The following is a 13298-nucleotide window of genomic DNA, read 5'->3' as shown; positions in this document are numbered from 1 at the left end:
ACCATCTATAATGAGATCTGGTGCCCTATAAGCATACATGTGGGCAGACTACTGTACAAATAGTAAATAAATAAATCTTTTAAAAAATTAGTTACTTAGCTCTGTGATGAGCTCTTTTTTGTTTTTTGTTTTGCTTGTTTGTTTTTCTGAGACAGGGTTTCTTTGTATAGCCCTGGCTGTCCTGGAATTCACTCTGTAGACCCAGCTGGCCTCCAACTCACAGAGATCCGCCTGCCTCTGCTTCTAAAGTGCTGGGATCAAAGGTTTGGGCCACCACCTCTCGGCTTCGTAAGTACTTTTGAGAACACACATGTGTGTACGTGCACACACTACCACCACCCCAAACCCCAACTGAGGGCATGAATATGGATGGAGGTCAAGAGACAAATTTCAGTTATTGGTTAGGTGGGGTTGTTTTTTTTCCTGGTTTCTAGCATACTCCATGCTAGCTAGCTGCTGTGTGAGCTTCTAGCCTGACACCTCGCCACAGGCGTACCGAGACTACAGATACTTGCCACATCTATCTTTTTGTATGTGTTCTGGGCATTGAACCCCAGTCAGGCCTATGAAGCAAATGTCCTTGACCTCAGGATCTTCCTGCCTCTAGCGCCTAAGCGCTGTCATAGGTGCGGGCCACTGTGCCTGGCTTTGTTTTGTTTTAGGCAGGCTCTCACTATGTAGCACCATACCTGCCAATTCCTGACTTTTGTTTTGCTTTGTTTTTCTGAGACAGGGTTTCTCTGTGTAGCCCGGGCTGTTTTAGAATCTTTGTAGACCAGGCTAGCCTTGAACTCACAAGAGATCTGTCTGCCGCTGCTTCCCAAGTGCTGGGATTAAAGGCGTTATGACACCACCATCAGGCAAATTTCTGATTAAAAAAAAAAAAGTGTTCTGTTACACAGAGAAATCCTGTCTTGAAAAAACAAAAAACAGAGCCGGGCGTGGTGTCGCACGCCTTTAATCCCAGCACTCGGGAGGCAGAGGCAGGCGGATCGCTGTGAGTTCGAGGCCAGCCTGGTCTACAGAGCGAGTCCAGGACAGCCAAGGCTACACAGAGAAACCCTGTCTCAAAAGACCAAAAAAAAAAAAAAAAAAAAAAAAAAGAAAGAAAGAAAACAACAACAACAACAACAAACCAAAAAACAACAAAAACAAACCAAACCAAAACAAAGATTTGTTTTTATGAATTTGGGAGTTTTGCCTGTGCTTATTGTTTGTACCATATATGTGCTGTGCCCAGGGGGACCAGAAGAGAGTGTCAGACCCCCTGGAATGAGAGTGACAGGTGGACTCTGTAGACCAGGCTGACCTCAGACTCACAGCGACTGCCTGTTTCTGCCTCCTGCGTGCTGGGATTAAAGGCGTGTGCCACCACACCCGGCCCAGTTTCAGCATTTAGTGGGCACCAAGTTAAAGCTGAGACTCCAAAGAGAATCAGCCCAATTGAGCCATGCCTGCACATCCATCACTTGTTTAAAGAACATTAGCCAGGGCTTGGAGAGATGGCTCAGAAGTTAAGAGCACTGGCTGCTCTTCCAGAGGTCCCGAGTTCAATTCCCAGAAACCACATGGTGGCTGACAACCATCTATACTGAGATCTGGTGCCCTCTTCTGGTGTGCAGGTGTACATGTACAAAACCAATTAGCCAGAAGCCAGGCACAGTGGCACATGCCAGATGCAGAGGCGGGCAGATGGATGTGAGTTTGAGGCCAGCCTGGTCTACAAAGTGAGTCCAGGACAGCCAAGGCTAATCAGGGAAACCCTGTCTGGAACAACAACACAAATTTAGCCGGGGGTGGTGGCGCACCCCTTTAATCTCCAGCACTCAGGAGGCTGAGGCAGGTGGATCTTTGTGAGTTTTGAAGCCAGCCTGGTCTACAAAGTGAGTCTAGGACAGCCAAGGTTGTTACACAGAAAAACCCTGTCTTGAAAAACAAAAAACAAAACAACAACAACACATTTATTGGAGGTGGGCTGGGAATATAGCAGTCTCCTTACCTAATTAGGGGTAAGGGGGCATACTATTGTTGTAAATTTAATAGATGAAAGAGAAGAACCCAAGACACTGAACGATTTACCCAGAGTACCAGTATAGCTGGTACCCGGTCTGTCCTCTGCCACAGCTCCCGCCTCCTGAACTTCTCTCCATCCTGCCCTTGATGCTCATGCCCTCTGAGCCAGAACCTACCAGATGGGCAGGTGGGGCTATAGCAGCCGTGGGCCCCAGTATGATACAGAGTGAGTACAACAGCCCAGGTGAGATGCCAGGTGCTCTGAGGGAAGTAAAGTGGCTAAGTTGACACCGTCTTGTCCTGACTTTATCTTGTGTTTGCCTAGACACTCCTCACCATGCTCTGCCACCAGCACCACCAACTCCTCCACTTTCCCCCAAGTAGCCCCATCCACCTTGGCAACACTTTTAGGGCTATTTGTGACCCTCAAGGGTTGCCTGGGGCTAGCATGGAGTATGGGGAGCTGGTGATGGAGGTGAAGAAGGAATGCCCGTCTCCTCTTCTGATGGACCACTCACCTCTTGGGCTCCTGCTTTGTTCAGAACCCTTGGTTTGACATCTGTAAAGTGGGCACAATGGCCGCCTCTCCTAGGTAGCCCAGTGATCATGGTCTGGTCCAGGCACCCAGAAGAGCAAGGAGAGAATAGGGAAAGGTGAGGTGGTCAGGGCATCCTAGGGGCTCTCAACTAGGCCCTGGAATTGGGCAGGGTGCAGGGAGGAGAAGGCGCAGATGTGCGCTTGTCTCACACGAGCAGCCGCATTTAGCCACTGAGTCGGGACTGAAATATTCCCGAGGGAGAAGAACCCTGAGGCTTCAGGGCGGCAACGGCTCGGGCTCTAGTCAGTGGGGAGCTGGGAAGGGATGTTGTCACCATCTGCCTCGTGTCTGTCTGTGACTAAAATAATACTGGGGTGAGACTCGCCGCAGGCACAGGCCCAGCCGCAAGGTTCCCCAGAAGAGGGAGGGGCCTGGGGGTTGCTGGAAACCTTGTGGGGAGCAGTTGAGGGGAGGGGTGTCTGGGATAGCCCTAGTCTCTCGCCTCTCGAGGGACCACAAAAACCGTGGGGTGCATGGGTATGGATACATTCGGGAGGATTGGATTTATGGGGAGTTAGATGACCACCTCCCCCACCCGCCTACAACCTGCCAGGGTCAGATCTAGGGAGACAAACGTGTGCTGCGATCCTAGCTAAGCAGAAACAGCACAGGAACAAAGTCAGAGACAGACCAGTCAGTGCCTGATTCGGTTTCCACGAGCTTATCCAGAATACGGAAACCAGGAAACAGCGAGGAGCTATTTTAATTTCCGCCGACGTCTAAGCTTCGGGTCTACGGCTTGCTGTGGCTTTTATTTTGAATTCAGTATGGAGGATGTTCGGTAATCTCCTCTGGGCTCAGGACTCTGGAGACTGAGTGCCTGCCTTTCTGGCATGGCGATCACGTGCCACTTTCCTCTAACTATTGTTATCCCTAGATTTGGGCAGATGACCCTCCAGGTCCAGGGATCCGATGCTTGCTTGGCCTTTGAGAAAAGCACCCACATTCTGATCGTTTGTTTAAGTGCTCATGACCAGTTGGGCATTTTTTATTTTGGTAGAGAGAACGGACCCATGACCTCAGTGGTTTACAGAGGCAGCCTAACCCATTCTGCTGACATGGTCAATGCTTGAACACCTACTCTGTGCCAACCTCAGTGCTCCCTGTACGTATAGGGGAGCAATCATCTGGGTGCTGGGAAAGGTGCTGGAGTTGGAGGGTCAGGTGACTTGGAGAGAGACCCCAGCTGTTGTCCTGAGGAGGTGGCAGATACACTTGGGCAGGAGAGGAGACATCGGCAAAGGAGAGCTGTCAGGGTTCAGCACCCAGCCAGGGAGCTGTGTGCGGATCACTGCTGTGAGGCCAGCTCTCTTCTGGCAGGATTATCCGTGCCACACTTGTTTTTAATTTAAAACTTGTTTTATTTTAATTTTTTTATATGGGTGTTTCACATATGTGTACATGTGTGCTTGGTGCCTGCAGAGGCCAGCAGGGGCCATCGGATCTCCTGGAACTGGAGTTTGAAAAGGTTGTGAGCAATTCTGTGGGTGCTGGGAGTTGCACCATGTCCATTGTAAGAGCAGTTGGTGTCGTTAACTGCTGAGCCATCTTTTCAGCCCCCATAGCACAGTTTTAGTTATAGTGCAGAGGTTTTATAATGGAGAGGCTGCGTGTCAGTGGTGTCATATAGACTGCTACAGTAGGCATTCCTGATTCCCCGTTAAGTTCATGGCTTTGGTACTCCTTTACAGACAGGGAAACAGAGGCTTGGAGAGAGGAGAGATCTGTTAAGTTATGGAACAGGTAGAGGCATGGCTTTCAGATTACGATGTTGCCCTTGCATGGTGCCTTCATTCATCGGGCAGCACTTGTGGACTTTTTCTCCTCAGGAGAAGAGCTAGAGGGCGTCTTAGCTTCTGGCCCCAGCAACACTCTGGTTCCCAGATGATGTCATCACTCATCTCCCATCATCATGTAGGCAAAATGACCAAAATGCCTCTCAGGGAGTGCTGGTGGGAGCTGCGGTTCCTACTTTGCAACCTTGAGCCTCAGTTTCCTCACCTGAGCAGTAGTGCTAGCCCTGATGAAGATGAAAAGCAAAGGCACGTGGGGGACATCCTGTGGCTTTTCACGAACCTCTGAACTGGGCAGACTTCCCTTGGCAGCCCCTGGGAGGGATCTTTCCAGAACCACCCGGCCACCAACTTTTCCTTGCAGCTGACAGGCCGCTGCCTCCAGAGCAGTGATGCCCTGAATTATTCAGGGGCCTCTGGGATGCTGTGACACCTCTTCCTGTCTCTCTGCGTACCAGACTGTCAGTGCAGGCCTCAGAGCCTCTGCCAGGGAGTGCTGACCTCAGGGCCCCACACCTGCCGCCTCTTCAGGTGGGGCTGTGACTGCAGTAGAGTGGGGTGGTGGGCACGTCGCTGGGCGTGAAGGAGTGAGAGTTCGCCTGTGAGTGTGGCTGTGGGAATGTGAAATGTGACCATAGGACTATGTGAGAGTGACTTTGTGTGAGTGTGAGTAGCAGCACGTGCGAGTGACTGTAAGTGGCAGCGTGTGAACGTAGGTTAGGACTGGGCAGGGGAGTCTATGGAGCCTCCGTATGTGACAAGGCCTGGAGGCCATGGCTCTGTGGGGCTCAGACCACTGGGCAGGAGTGTCTCATCTCCTGCCCAAGAAAGATGATTCTGTTCTTTTTCTCTTCCTGGACCTTGGAAGGCTGAGAGCCCAAATAACATAAGGTAAGGGGCTAGGAGGCAGCTCCCAAGGCCTCAGGGACCTGGGTGGGGTGTTTTCCATAGGCAGGAAGGACAGAACAGGTTCCTGTCTACAAGATGCTGTGTTTTTCTACACACTTCTGCAGTAGGTTGTGCAAAGATGGAGTTGCTTAGGGGGGTAGCATCAAGGAAATTGGGAGGCCAAGTGTTTGGAGGTCAAGGACTACATTTGGCATGAGTGCTGAGGTCTGTGTGCTGCCGAAGGCCTTTGGAGGCAGGTTTGCATTTGTAACCGTGAGACTGTGTTTGTAAAAACTGTATGTATGGCCACTGAGTACCTGCTTGTGTGGTTGTAGGTGCAGCTTGTAGTGAGAGAGAGAAAGTGTGTGTAAGCATCTTGTTTGTGTGAGAGGAGAAAGGCAGGGAGGGGGCAGGTGGGGACCAAACACAGGGATAACACTTTCTCAGGCCCTGCACGGTGCATCCTGAGGTGGGCCTGATCATCTGGTTTTAGCTAGCAGAACCTCGGAGGCCCAGTGAAGGGCACAGACACAAGATTGGGAGTGGACATTGGGGGGGGGGGGAGAGAGAGATCACCATGGGGGGGCAGTTAGAGAGGCTCCTGCACGTTCACCCCCTTCCCTCACGGAGCCTGCTTCCTTATCAGAACACTGGGTCTGTACCTGCAGTCTTACCCACTAAATATCCTTCCTTCTCTGTGCTCTGGGAAGCTGACAGTGAAGGCCTGAGTGCTGGTTTGCCTGGAGCTAAGACTGACTCATCCTATTCTTCCTGGCCGGGCGCAAGAATTCTGACTTGTCTTCCTACACCCCTCCCATTGGAAGGGTGTGTATACACATAAAAGAGGGTGAGCAAAAGCAAGCTCACAGGTCGTCTGTCCATCACACTGCATTCTGGGAAGGTCACTCCCAACCTCCAACTCACAGTCACAAACAGGAGCGGTGCATGTCCTGACCAGGCCATGTCTGACTTTATTTTCTTCCTCTGTATAGTAGGATTATTACAGGGTAGGAGGACCAAGTATTCTTGCTGCCTGGTCCTTGCAGTTAGCGAGCCCCTTCAGTGCCCCTCACTCCCCTACACCCATCTGTAGAGCTGTGGCCTGGGCAGCTGTCCGGCTGAGCCGGTTAGCAGCACAAGACAGATGGCAAGGGATTATCTCAGCTTCTCAGAGTGCCACCGTGGCAGAGACAGTGGGGTGAGGGGAAGGCTCTCACACCCTTCCTGTGTACACTAGACACACACACACACACACACTCTCTCTCACACACACACACACTCTCTCACACACACACACTCTCTCACACACACACTCACACTCTCACACTCTCTCTCTCACACACACACTCTCTCTCACACACACACACTCTCTCTCTCTCTCTCACACACACACACTCTTTCTCTCACACACACACACACACTCTTTCTCTCACACACACACACACACACTCACATAGTTCCCCCCATTCTTAATCCAGCACCATTCCTGCTTTTTTTATGAGGTGGGCAGGAAGGCTGGAAAAGGGATGGGATTCTGAGAGTTTGTGAGAACCGTGGGATTTGGCAATCTTGCTTCCTGACCATAGGCTGAACCAGCTGGGCCTCCCAGGCTCCTCTTGGACCGGCCCACTGCCTCTAGGATTTCCTTGCAGCTGACTCCACTGAGAATGGTAGGTTCAGGAAGGCACAGCCTTGCCAGGGGCCCAGGGCCCAGAGATGTGTTGAGCTGTTGCCTAGAGTCACACAGCTGGTTGTGTCACTAGGAGGTTCAGCTCCGGTGGGTAGAATGTGATGGAATTCCTTGAGTGTTTGAACAGTGGTCTACAAGACTGCAAATAAGATCTGTGTACCACAGGAGACTAAGGCTCCATGTCAGAGGTATCACAGGTGTATACACACAAGGACCACAGGAGCAGCCTTCGCATATGCTGTCAGGCTTTGGTAGATTGGGGTCACCAGGCTCTGTCATAGAGAAAGAACTTGGCAGGGGACAGAGCCCTGTGAGAAACAATTCACCCATCTACACCCCAATTCCCCACAGGCAAACGGTTGAGGGATTTTCTCTTCGGCTTTAGCCACAGACCCAAGTCCCTCACATCCTTGACAGCTCTTTAACCCCAGCGTCTTGAGTCATATAGGCCCCTGGCGGAGGAGTGTGGGTCATAAAGATGGGTGAGATGTGGGAAAGGCACTCCCCCTTTCATCAGCGTGTGTAGAATGGCCAACTCCCTGAGTAAGGGGAGTGTGAAAAGGCCCTGATGGAAATGGACTCTCCGTGCTTGGCTGCAGATATCCCAGCTTCTCCCTCTCCCCAAGAGTGACTCAGGGTCTACTGATGGAGAAGTCTGCACTGGATGCAGAAGAAGACTCCAGGGGGTGGATTGATGGAGACCCCCTTTTAGGGGGCTGGAGAGATGGTTCAGTGGGTAATAGCACTGGAGCTGCTCTTCCAGAGGACCCAGGTTCAATTCCCAGCATCTACCTGGCATCTCACAATTGTCAATAGCTCCAGTTCCAGGGGATCCAACACCCTCCTCAGACAGGACATATGTGCAGGCAGAACCCCCATGTACATAAAATACAAATAAATAATTTTAAAAAGACCCCTTTTTATAGACTCCAAAGGCTTTTGTCTGTCACTGGGCCCCTGTGTATTCATGCCTGCCTGCCTGACTTGTGGGGGAAACATGATCTCCAGTCAGACTAGCCTGAGGAGAAGCTATGGGACAGACCTGCCTACTCTGAAACTATTATTTGCAAGCATGTAGTGTTCCTGTAGCAAACAAGAGACTTAATCATCGGGTCAGCCCCTTTAATGACATTGGATGGCTTTTAACAGCCCGCCAGAACCAAAGCCCTCTTCCTAACAAGTCTGACCCCTCTCAGCCCACGTCTGCCCCCACCTCAGTCCCCGTTTGGGCGGGAGGAAATGAGCGCATTAAAGAGTGCTGGGTGCACCCTATCTCCTGGGTTATAGCCAAACCGTACTCTCTCTCCCTTTGGATCTCAAGTTACTTACCCATGTCAGTGGGTTTATTTCCCTCCCCCTCAGAGCATGGTTGGAGGATTCTCCTGGGTGAGAACCCTACGTTAAATTTGGAGGGGTGTGTCAGAGCCTCTGTCCTTACTCATGGGTGGGACTTAATGTTTTTCTTAAGATTTCAAAGGAACATTCTAAAGAGGTTCCATGAGAGCCAATCCGAGAGTCCATGTAAATAACGGCCTGCTGATTGGCTGTCTCCTTCACGCCCTTTACAAAACTTCAACTTCATCAACTCCACTAAGATTTTTTTTTTCTTTCCCTTTTAGTCTCGCGCACCCTTGAAGGAATCTAGGCTGGGGTCACCCAAACCATGCCGTTTCTCAGATTGCCTGGCCGGCCTAGTGGGGTTGGCTGTTCAGGGACCTGCAGGAGTCAGTGCTCCGCCCTGACCCTGGCCCTCCCGGGTTCATCCTGGCACAGAACCTCTGCGGAGGCGTCCTGAAGAGCCAGCCTTCCTCCTTTGTAGGACCGCCGCACAGTGGGCTACAGGCCGGGTATCGAGCTTGGCTAGGAAGGATCGATATCTGCCCGCTGGACTGATGCGCGGACGAGACAGCTCGACAGGGCGGGCTCTGCAGCAGAGCGACAGCTGCACAGCATGCCCCCACCCCTGCACTCCAGGGGAAACCGAGGCGGGGAAATGACGTGGCGATCTAGGGCGCGGCCACGGGCAGGGGCACTCCCATGCTCCAGACCTTAGTCCTCAGGGTAGGGTTAAAGTAACCTAGGGTCCTGTCGTGTTCCCCAGACCCTACAAGCCCCCTCTCTCCAGAGTCACCCGCACTTCGAGGTCGCTGCAGCTTGCACCTCTGCCCGTATTTAGTTCCCTTGCTCCATCTTTCCCTTTCCTCCCACTTTCAATCGTGCGTTTCTGTCTAGCTCCGAGGTTCTTCCATCCTTTCTCTCTGTGGGTGTCTCAGTGTCTGACCTTCCATCTCTATTTCTCTGCCTGCCTAGGTCCCTCGGTCTACGCTTTGGTCTCTCCTCGCCTCTCGCACATTTTCGCTTTCTTTGTCTGGCTTCCTCTCTCTCCCTCCTTTCAGCCCCCCTCCGCACACACACACCTCACAGCCCTGTTTACGACATCCCTAGGGCTGGCAGGTGGGCGGGGCTGCAGCAAAGAGGGGGTGAGAGAGGGAGACGCAGCCTCCCCCCCAGCTGTTAACCTTCACGCTTCAGGCCTCTGCGGATGGCAGAGGAGGGGGAAAGCCCAGCTGCCAGCTTGGCGGAGGTGACTGGGCGGGCGTTGGGGGCGCCCCTCCCTCTGGATCGTTTCTCTCGAGCTCTGGGGCCGGAAGGAAGGTGATGGAGGGCGCCCTCAGCGGAGGGAGGCCCCAGGAGGCTACGTTGCCCCCGGGAGCCCTGCGCTGGCTGGACCGGTACCCAAGGGGGGGGGCTCTCCGCGGCGCCGGCCCTTGCCCGCAGCTCGGCCGGACGTGGGGGCCGGCGTGAGAATCCCGCCCATCTGTGAGCCGGCCTCACGCCGTCAGACCCAATTTATCTCGCCGCCAAAGTTTCACAGCCATCTGCTCGAGTGGAACGGCTTCCAGCGCTGGCCCCACCGGGCCCCCCAGCCAGCGCGGGGATGTTTTCCAATACGACGGCATCGCGGCTCCCCACCACCACCCCAAAGCAAGAGGGTGGGGGAAGGCGGCAGAGCGCGCCGCGCGGGGCTGGCAGGCAGCCCTCTAGCGCTAGCGAGCCGACCCTGAATTTTAAGCGATTGATCAGGAAGCTCAGGCCGTTCCCATCACTTTAGAGCAGCCAAATGCGGAGGCGCAGGGATTTCAAGGGGCCTTGCGGAGGCGGTAATGAGGTCACCGTCACTGCGCCCGCCCGCGGGCAGGAGGCGAAGGTCTGCGGACACAAATGCACACGCACCTTTGAACACGTGTGTATACCGGCCTTTGAACGCAGCCGCCCCTCTGCCACGTGACCTCTGTGCCCCCACCACTGACCCAGGCTCTGCGCTCATCACCCTTGGCACTTGCCTTTTCTAGCACAGTCAGAGAGAATAAGCTAGAAACTTGCCTTGCCCCATCCATGGGTCTCTCAGACGGTTGCCATCACTGGAGCCTCAACCATGGTCTCCTTTCCACTATGTGCCTAAAATACATCCATTTGGTCACCTGTCCATCACACTTTAAAACAAGCCTGTAGTGACAGCTATGCCCAGGCCCTGGTAGGCAAACAGGTGCACACACACCAACTGCACACCTGACAAAGGTGTTCCCACTGGTATATTCCATTGCCTTCCCTTTATACATACAAGCATGCACGTCCGGCATGTGCCGCCCCCACGCCCCTCGCAGAGGTGCACCCATGTGTACACTTGCTCTCCAGCCCCTGAGGTATTTCTGTGTAGGTGCGGCTGGACGCCTTCACTGTGGGCCAGCAGCGCGGGTGCAGACCTCGAAGAGAACAAAGGCCGGGCGGGCGAGCGGGAGGGAGGGGGCTGAGCCCCCCGGTCTCATCCGCCTTGGCGTTGCTCGTCTGTCTCGGCTCCGCGGCCACCGCATCGAGCGGCTCTGATTGCCGAGTAAATCACCAGGCTGATCTGAATAATTATCGTCTCCTGAAAAAGGGGCGGGGGGTGTCTAAGGAATAAATAGAGGACGGAACAGCCACCTGATTTCTCCGAGCCGGGTAGAAGGGACTAGGTGGAAGTAGGTGCCAGTAACCCCTGCTGGTCCTGGGAGCATGGACTGGGATGCGGTGTAGGTGGGCTACCCTGGAAGGGGCTGTTAGGCTCAGCTGCATTCAACGCCCCAGTTAAGTCAGGTCCACTGGAGCTCTTCCCTTCCCTAGCTAGGCCTTTGATTCTCACACCAGTAGCCCCCTCCCCCCTCCCCAAGCCTGGAGGGCACCCTTCTGTCTCCAGGGCTTAGTTAAGCTTGTCTGCTTTCTCCAACACCCTCTCCCCCAGCCCACGCTCTTTATTTTGTCACGCTCTCTCAAGTCTGAAGGGCAGCCCCTCCCTACTTCCTGTGAGAATTCCTCCCGATTGTCCCGTCCGTCCGGGCCCTCTCCGATCCTGCCCTTCCCCCCTTGTGCCAGGGTTTGCTTCCCCGGTCTAGGATTGATACAGGTGTGTTCACCTGGACTCCACAGCTGCACAGCAGCGTTGATATTCAAATGGAGATAGTAATGGCCAGAGCAGCAGCTGCTCTTCCAAGCTGAACTTTAACTGGGGTAGCCTGAGCATATGTGGAGACTTTTTATTTATTTATGTGTATGCATGCATCCATCATGGTGCATACATGAAGGTAAGGGAACGACTTGTAAGAGTCAGTTCACTCTTATCACCATCAGGTTTGGTGATAAGTGCTTTTACCACTGAATACCTTAATCATCTTTTTTTTTTTAGATTTATTTATTTATTTATTTATTTATTTATTTATTATGTGTATACAGCGCTCTGCCTACAGGTACACCTGCAGGCCAGAAGAGGGCACCAGATCACATTATAGATGGTTGTGAGCCATGGTGTGGTTGCTGGGAATTGAACTCAGGACCTCTGGAAGACCAGTCAGTGCTCTTAATCTCTGAGCCATCTCTCCAGCCCCACCACTGAATATCTTGCTGGCTTTTAAAAACTCACTTTATAGCCAAGGGTGGGCTGAACTTCCTGATTCTCTTGCCTCTGCCTTCCAAGTCATGAACGACCTTACCCTGCCTGGGAGCATCCTCTTTGAGCAAGTGTGGTGGTTTATGCCTGTAATCCTAGCACTCCAGAGTCTGAGACAGAAGCCTTGTCATGAGTTTGAACCTATCCTGGACTAGATAGTGAGTTCCAAGCCAGCCTAGACTACACAGCAACACAGAAAGAAAATTTCTTTACACTGGGCGTGGTGGCGCGCACCTTTAATCCCGACACTTGAGAGGCACGGGCAGGCAGATTGCGTGAGTTCGAGGCCTGCTTGGCCTACAAAGAGAATCCAGGATAGCTAGGGCTACATAGAGAAACCCAGTCTAAAAAAAAAAAAGGAAAACAAGGTTGGGTGTGGGTGGCATACACCTTCAGTCCTAGCACTTGGGAGTCAGAGGCAGGTGAATCTCTGAGTTCGAGGCCAGAGTGGTCTACAGGATGAGTTCGAGGTCAGCCAGAGCTTCAAGGTTTTTTGAAACCTTGTCTCAAAAAAGAAAAACAAACAAGCAAAAATTTCTGCATGGATCTTCTATATATTAGCAATGGTGAATGGATACCTTTCCTTTGGGAGGACAGTGTGGCCTTCTGCACCCTTCTGCGTCCCCTGAGTCTTCCTGAGCCCAAGGCCCCGCCCCCCAGCCCTGTCCCAGCCTGCTCCTTCCACACCCCCGTTCCTTGCCTCAGGAGGGATGCCATCCAAGCATTGTGACCTCTCTTCCCCCACAAAGGGCATGACCCTTTCCCATAGGCCCGACATCAAAGGAGGGGCAGCGCCTCAGCTCCCTGCATCTCTGCCTGAAATGGTTCCATCTGTGAGGCCTTGCAGGGGAGCAGGGTGCGGACATGCACACAGCAGGCCTTCCTTCTGGAAGCTGCTCTGCACGGAAGCCCAGGATCTCCATCTTCTCTCCCCTGCAAGTGCTCCCTGTGTGGGAGCAGAACATGGCCACTGTGGGCATGATGGTTCTGGAATTAACTCCGAAGAGGCTGAGGAAAGAGAACCCCTTTCAGCGCCTAAGTGTTTGGAGCCGGAGGAAAGGAGGCTGCAGTGCTTGGTAGGTTTGCATTTTACCCTGAGCGGAGGACACTCTTCTGGATCTGGGGTATAAGAGCCACAGCTAAGGTTAGGTTTGTAAAAATATTAACAGGCCGGGCGTGGTGAGGCACACCTGCCTTTAATCCCAGCACTCGGGAGCCAGAGGCAGAAATCTGTGAGTTCGAGGCCAGCCTGCTCTACAAAGAGAGTCCAGGACAGCCAAGGCTACACAGAGAAACCCTGTCTTGAAAAAAACCAACCAATCAACTAACCAAAAC

Source organism: Acomys minous (genome assembly GCF_964271855.1).
Source record: "Acomys minous genome assembly, chromosome: 4".
Lineage (NCBI taxonomy): Eukaryota > Metazoa > Chordata > Mammalia > Rodentia > Muridae > Acomys > Acomys minous.
Note: the sequence above shows the minus strand (reverse complement) of the source record.